Source organism: Trachypithecus francoisi, unplaced genomic scaffold (genome assembly GCF_009764315.1).
Source record: "Trachypithecus francoisi isolate TF-2019V2 unplaced genomic scaffold, Tfra_2.0 Lachesis_group3, whole genome shotgun sequence".
In the NCBI taxonomy this organism is placed as follows: domain Eukaryota; kingdom Metazoa; phylum Chordata; class Mammalia; order Primates; family Cercopithecidae; genus Trachypithecus; species Trachypithecus francoisi.
This window is the reverse complement of record NW_022681468.1, coordinates 119682725-119690467: the sequence shown is the minus strand read 5'-3', so window position 1 is coordinate 119690467 and position 7743 is coordinate 119682725. Positions and strand designations below refer to the sequence as shown.

The 7743-nt window shown below is 49.7% G+C and overlaps 1 long non-coding RNA gene across 1 annotated transcript in view; it reads left to right on the top strand.

The window, feature by feature from the left end:
- The first annotated feature begins 2221 nt into the window (after positions 1-2221).
- LOC117071604 overlaps positions 2222-7743 on the top strand; it is a 34624-nt gene continuing 29102 nt past the window's right edge. The window contains exons 1-2 of the long non-coding RNA XR_004432379.1: positions 2222-2329; positions 3240-3245. This is a non-coding gene — a long non-coding RNA (uncharacterized LOC117071604). The remainder of the gene's footprint in view (positions 2330-3239; positions 3246-7743) is intronic.

Here is a 7743-nt window from a genome sequence, read left to right as displayed (position 1 = left end):
GCGACCTGGGTGTGTCAGCCATTGCCTCTGGTTCACCCTCTGAAGAGCTGACCTTCACCATGGGGAAGTGGGTCATTGGAGCCTTCAAGCTGTCTTCCTATGTCTTCCTCACAATAATACTCCTTCCCCAGCTGCCAGCAAGCTTATGCTCTAGTGCAACCCTAACCCTTCTGGAGAGGGCAGAGAGCTTCATATCCTAGAGTCTGAGGGATGTGAAGGTGGGGATTCACCTTTGACAGCAGTAGCAAGAAGAGGGCAATGCTTAACCCAAAGGGACACCTTGAAACTAGAACATCAGACCCCACTGCAGGCCACTGAGGGACCTCAGCCTGCAAGGCACGTAAACTACTCATGTGCACAGCTGGAGATGCCTCTGTGACGAGGCTCCTCAGCCTTCTCAGTAAGATCATATTACTGCATTTATTTTCATCTCAGTGACCTGCCAGACTGTGAGCTCCTTGAGGACAGTGATTCCTCTGATATGTCTGCATCTGAGACACAGCAGGTGCTCTCTAACTATTTTAAGTGAGCAAGAGAAGGGAGATGCCCCGATGTGATGGGAAGAATTCATGGCAAGATGGGGAGGAGAGCCAGAGCTCAGACAGGAAAGAGTGGGAGGGAACAGCTGACGGCGGGAAAAGTCCTGGGATGCTCCTTTCTCTGATTCAAGACAACATAAACCGAACCAACTCCCAGTCCCCGCAGCCTGGCCCTTCTTGTGTGTGCAGATTGTAGGCCCTGAGATGGATGTTTAGGGAATGAGTCCTCAAAGCATATACATTGGCAAGTGTGGCAGAGCGCTGTGGGTGAAGGAGAAGCAGGTGCAGAAAGAGGAGGCCAGGGACCTTATGGCTCCTTTGTCCATCCACAAAGCATTAGTTTATTTATTCACTCATTTTTTCATCCAATATTTTTTAGCATCTGCTCTGTGTTGTGTTCCGTGTTAGGTGCTGGGTGTTCAAGGAGGCAAATGAGAACTGTGGCCCCTGCAAAGGTCAAGAGCACGCCGAGGAAACATCAGTACCTGGGGAGGCAGTGTGTGCTGCCCAGCAGAGTGTGTGATGGGTGACGGGCATGGGCGGAACACTCACACAGAAGTGGCAGGGTGCCACAGGGGTGGCCGCAGGTTTGGCCATGCATGGGGAAAAGCGACTGCCTGGTTTGTCAGTGAGCCCTGTGGACAGCAGTGAGGCACCCCCCCATGCAGTTCTGCAAATGGCACTCCAAAGGAGAGCTGGAGAATAGAGGAGGGAAAAATAGGAATTCCTTGTCATAAATTGGATAGAGCTTTGGAAGGGGTTGAAGGTCATGAGTGGGAAACATGAGCCTAGAAAATATTGCTTACACATGAAAAAATGTCAGCCAAGATCAAACAGCAAATTACAACCTGACATGCATGCTCGGGTCATGTCTGTGAAAATTTTACCTTTCGGAGGTAACGTGCAAAAAAAAAAAGACTGTTGATTGCATGATGGGAGTAAGCTTATGGGTGATTTGTTAGATGGTTTTAAATGTTTAATCTTATTATGTAGTAGCTATAATCTTATCATTACAGTAGCGATACTAAAATTGAGGAGTAGAACAATGATAGAGTTTAGGGGGATGAGAGATGTTTTCTTGAGATTGATTTCACATAGTAAAAGGAAACCCAATAAAAGTAAGATGGAATGAATCCCCTCTACGTCTTCTTCTGTGACTGGGTCAGGCAGCTGTGAGCAGCTAAGAGAAGCCCTCATCTTACAGGTGGTTCAGCTCCACTTCCACTTCTTTTTGCAATTCACGGGGGATTATTTGTTTCTCTTAATGGACAACAATTAGCTAATACCCCACCACTGCAAGCAAAGTAAAAGCTGGGCCTGTGTCAACAGTTCTCTTTTTGATGGGGTCATTGGTGTAACTGATAACTTCTAGCTGTATTAGGACTGGTAGCACATCAACATTGCTCCTCTGTTGTGAAAGGAAAATAGAAACGGCTAAGTCAACCGTATATAAAGGCTTATATTTGCTCTTCAAAAGTTTTTTTTGTTTTGTTTTGTTTTGTTTTCAACATATCTTTGCTGGGGTTGGGCCATAGCTTAATGGATATTTGTTGAATGACTAATTATTGACTCATAGGCTAACAGCCTCCTTTGAAGTAGGCTGAGCAAACAAACCATTAAGTGGAACATGGTGTCTAGGTTACACAGCTCACTCATCTGCTGATCGCTGAGGCACACTGCTGGTTATTACTACCTGAGACTCCGAAAGGAAGCACTAAAAAAATGAAGACAGAGGAATACCAGGAGAGAGAGGAGGTCCAGTTAGACCTAAAGGTGGGCAAGAAGAAGAGGTGAGATCCTCAGTATTGAACAAGTGCAGTGCAGCACATAGGTGATGTCTTAACAGGGGTCTCAGTCAATAATTGTTTGGTTGCAAGAAATAGAAGTATTATAAATTTAGCTCTCAGTAATAATGATGATTTTGTTGGAAGGCTATAAGGAATCTCACTGAATTCAAAGGCAGGGATGACAACCAGACCTGTGAGAGGCTCAAGGTGTACTGGAAAGTTATCAGAGACTCTCCTAGCTTTTGGCCTGTGTTTCTCTGTTTTTTTATTTTTTTATTTTTTTATTTTAATCATCTCAGCCTATCTCAGTAGGTTTGCTTCATTCTTTTCTCTGCAGACTGGGTTTCTCTGTTCTGCCTTTTCCCTCCCTCCCTCCCTCCCTCCTTCCTTTCTTTCTTCCTTTTCCCCTTTCCTTTCCTTTTCCTTTCCTTTCCTTTCCTTCTTTCTTGGCAGAGTTTTGCTCTTGTTGCCCAGGCTGGAGTGCAATGGCACGATCTTGGCTCAGTGAAACCTCTGCTTTGTGGGTTCAAAAGATTCTCTTGCCTCAGCCCCCCGAGGAGCTGGGATTGCAGGCATGCGCTACCATGCCAGACTGATTTTGTATTTTTAGTAGAGACGGGATTTCTCCATGTTGGTAAGGCTGGTCTTGAACTCCCAACCTCAGGTGATCCACCCGCCTGTGCCTCCCAAAGTGCTGGGATTAGAGGCGTGAGCCACCACACCCGGCTGTTCTGCCTTTTCTAGGTTTAAACTTATTCACTTAAACCTGGACATGATCTCTCAGGTTATAGGTCCAGTACCAAGAATCTTAAGTCCAGAGACCCGGGAGACAGAATCTGATTGGTCAATGGCTAGCCAATGAGGTGCCTCCCCTCAGTCAGGAGTCCATCGCTGTTCCAACAGCTGCAGCCAGGGAGAGGTACATGAATGTGGATAAACATGGCTGCGGGGACCTTTCCTGTGGGTGGTCAGGAAAGGAGGCACTGACTGAGCAGGCAACACATTGGCTAACATGTCTGCTGTGGGAAAAACTGGAATGACTTGGCTGTTGGATGAAATATTCAACCACATGTAGAAAATGCCCACCATGTATTTTAAAAAATGAATAACTTCTGAAGGTTGGAGTCCAGGTTGCCATAAGGGTCTACATAATACTTGATTTCCAAGGACTTTCCCCCTCGTTTTCCAAGTCTTTGGAGAGCACAGTTAGTAGAAAATGTTAATGGCCAATTTTAGCAAATGACCATTTTGGTACTCCCAGGCCACTAGGGCTGGCTGGAGCTAATTTTTAGAATGCCCCCTTGATGATCCTGGCAACTTGTTTAATATTGACCTGGAGACACGGCATGGGCCCAGGTCCAAATGTACGGCTAAGCGTACATTTGCTGTACTTGTGGCCAAGGAAAAGCCGCCCCAATTACTCCATGTGGATTTCTCGTCTCTGAATACTCCGTGAGTTGTCTGGTCTCACTGCAGAACTGCGGGGTGTGGTTGGGCAGGTTGTGCACAACTGTGCTCATGACTCCCCTTAGACTCACACGGGAGCCTTGATTCTACGCTGGTTGCACGGTTTCATTTCTGTGCCTCCAGGTTCTCCCCCTGGACTGTGAGCTCTGGGATGCAAGAGATGCGACTTCCTCTTCTATTGCTTGCCCAAGGGGCTTGTGCAGTTCTGGCCACTCATTTCTCTCCCCTGTTCCCTCTGTCCCTCCAAGGAGACTCTCAGAAAGACCCTGCCACCCATCCTCACACCGGATGTGAATGGAGGTCACTGCAGTCCCTCTCTAGGGCTAAATTTTAGGGCCTGTCTTTCACGGTGGCAGAGTCAATGTTGGCATCTCCCAGTGGGCAGGGAGAGTGCTTTCCTGTGGAGTGGGTTGTGCTCAGTTGTGAACTCACACTTAGCGCTGGTAAGACAAGCTCCAAGGCAGAGGCTAGTTTTCTAGGTCTTCCTCATGAACACGTGGTGGCTGCATTAGCTTATCCACAGGGCCCTCCTACTCTAAGCTTCTGGTCCCAATCAGTAAGCGACTGGCCCTTACTAGACCCCCACCTACTGGGTACTTGGCTGATGGACGGAGTCACCATCTCTTTGCTTGGGCACCTGGAGCCCCTGAGCTCCAGGCCCTGCAGGCCTTTCCCTGCAGAGCCCAACCGCAGGGTTTGGCTGATAGCCTGCAACTGCCTCACCATCATTTTTCACTGGCCCCACCCCAAAGGATAGCCTCCCCAAGTAACCTTTTTCAGTTGCTCCAACTTCTCTGGAGTATTGACTTAGCCAGAGAGCACGCTCCCTCTCTAACCTCGGTGTGTTTGCTCAGCGGAGGAGTGGGCATTAGGTCCGCTTGACTCCATGAGCACACAGGTTCCTCTGTCTTTACAGGAGCGTCCCACGGAGGGGGTGCCGCGGCGGGCAGGGGGGACTGAGAAGGGAGGCGCAGCTTCCTGTTCTGCTGCCGGTTATCACAGGCTGTTCTAATGCTGCTCAAACAATATTGAGAATAACCCTGGCTCAATAGCACCAGTGTTAGGCTGCAAAGTCAATATTGGCTGAGCAAACACAGCAAATAAGGAGTTGCTATTTGCGTAGCTATGAGTACTTGTGTGCTCCGGCTGCCTCGACAGGGCCCTTGGAAATGAACGGGAAGGAGGAGGGTGTCTGGAGGTGGAGTGGGTTCCTGAGAGGGGCTACGCCAGGATTTCTCACCTTGGCTTTGTTAACAATTGGGGCCAGATAGTTCTTTGTTGTGGGGGACTATCCTGTGCATTGTAGGATGTTTACCAGCAACCCTGGCCTCTGCCCTCTAGATGCCAGTAGCACCCCCTCCTGATTATCCAGAGAAACCAAAATGTCTCTTGACATTGCCAGATGTCCCCTGGGAAAGGACAGAGGGCAAAACCTCCCCATACTGAGACACACTAGGCTGGGTGCAGGACAAGGCTGAGGAGCAGACGGGCTAGAAAAGAGAGAAGGGCTAGGAGGGGCCTACTATGCCTCTTTGACCCTCCAGCTCTCCAGCTGGGTCTCTCCCCAGTCTCTCGTGAGTGCCAAGAAAAGCCAGCCTCTTTAAGAACTAGATGCAATGTACAAGTGCCTCTTCGATAGAAGAGCCTTTTCAGCTGCTGGCTGGATGTCTGTGGCCACCTCCTTGCCCTTGCCCTGTCTTGGAACTCACTCCTGTTCTCCATCCTGAGAAAGAGATAGGTTGTAAGATGCTCAGATAATTCATGTCTGTCTCTCTCTTGTAGAATTTCTGGCACGTTTTGCCCTGGCCGGTGACCTTCTCAGTCAGACATGCCTATTTATAACAATCTGTCCCTGGCTCTACTTCCTCCCCTTTGCCACAAGGGATTGGCTCGTGCATTCTTGAATGCTGTGAGTGGCTGAGGCTGGGCCTGTGGGAGGGCACAGGGCAGGGAGGGGAGCCAGGCATGCTGGCCAGAGGGCCTCCCTGGGGACAGCCTGCACCAGCTTGGTTCTTCCTCAAGCTCTGCGGGGTCACCTCTAGGTTCACCTTTGGTCTGCTGCTGGGAGGGCGATAGAGAAAGTATTTACAGCCTGGTGAAGGCCAGGGTGCCTCAGGGGCTTTCTGTGTCATAGCCACCAGTCCTCACTGCTGGGCGGTAGCTGGAGCAGAACGATGTTCAGAGAGGCTGTGCTGAGGGGCTCTGGCCACGTCTTCATGCCTGGAGACTTCTCCTCCAGGCCAGGCTGCCACGGCTCCCAGGTTGGGGTGAATTAGGAATGAAAAGAATGACACTGGCAATAAATGAGCATTAGGCACTGTTCCTTTTGGAATGTTGATCCTTTTGGTTGTGGTGGGAGCAGAAGGGGAGCCCATTCTTGGGCAGCTGTGATGATGTGGGGGTTGTGATTGTCATACCATTGGCTTTGGCTTCAGAAAGTGGCATCTTGGGAGGAGGGAAAACTCCTGGATCTCCAGATGTTGAGAAGGTAAGAACAGGCAGGCAGAAGAGAACCAGGCGGCCTCGGCATGGTGAAGCGGCTGCAGGAAGGTGGAAAGTTGTGATTTTTTTCCTTTTTTTCAGAGTTAGCACACACTTTATGCACCAATCTATTTGTCCTCTCCGCTGTTCCCCTTCCCTCCTTCCTTAGAGAGAGGAGGAGAAGATATTTGAAAAACCTACCGCATGCGACTCCCTCCTAAAGGTACTTGTGCAAGAATGTTTCACAGAGCAATGGAAGCCTTTCAAAACTTGTCAGACCCATTGCCTGATTTCTTTAGAGACTTGGCAGGGGGCAGGTTGGCATGATTAGACTCAAGGCCCAAAGACGGAAACATTCCTGAAGCAGCCATCCTGATTGTGGGGTCACCTGAGGAAACAGGGATCCCTCCCTCCAAAGCTGATTCTGCATTTGGAGTGTCAAGGAGGGCCTCGGCGCCTGGCCCACCCCAGCCAGAGCTCCCCTGCTGTTGCCTTATCCTGGTGCCCCACTTCCCAGCTCCCTGCAGGTGTATTTTCCTTTCTGCTTGGAAGATGGGTGACGTGGGCTGTGGTTGTGGAGAAACAAGCCTCGGTGTTAGCAGTGGGGATGGGGAGGTCCATCAGCTGGCTTCGGTCTCACCTCTCTGGCATCCTGGGATCCTGTGTCGGACTTCATTTGAAGAGAGGCTTCTGCTCTTTGAAAAAGAAAAGTTGCAGCTATAGTAGAAAACAATATGACTTTCAAGCCAGGGGTAACTGAGTTCCCACCCCTGTTCTTTCACTTGCTGGACACATTCACAGAAGGAGATGTCACCCTTCTGAGTGTCGGTTGTCCCACCTGCAACATGGGAAGAGCAACATTCAGCCTCTAGGGCTGAAGCAAGGATAAAAACAAGACTGCATGTGTGTGTGGTGACAGTGCCGTGCTCAATGCCGTAGACACTCAGGAAATGGAAGCCGTTGATGCCTTTGCCTTCCCCTCTAGATCCTGCTCAGCTTCCCAGGCCAGTCCAGGTTGAGGCCCCACCACGTGGTCCCTTGGGACCTTGCTTCTCAGGCCCCTCAGTGATCAGTTCCCTCTTTGAGAGAAGGAGAGTGACAGAAAGAACACCTGCAGTGGACTCGAAAGACCTGGCTTGAAGTGCCGACTCAGCAACTTAGTAGCTTAAGGCATCAGGCCAGGGACTTAACCTCTCTGAACTTTAGTTTCCTCATCTGGATAATGGCCTGATGATACTTTCCTCCGAGGTGCCAGTAAGTCAGGAGAAGGCAGTGCTTCAGAAATGTGGGTCTAGTTATGAAGCCCCCTTTGGGATTTGTTTAAAGTGCGGGTTGCTTATTTTCACTACTCAAAGCTTCTGATGCAGTTGGTCTGGGGTGGAGCCCAGGAATCTGCTTTTTAAATAAGCCAGCAGGTGACTGGGATGCAGGCGGCCCACCAAGAAAAAAATATAGAGTGTGTAATCCCA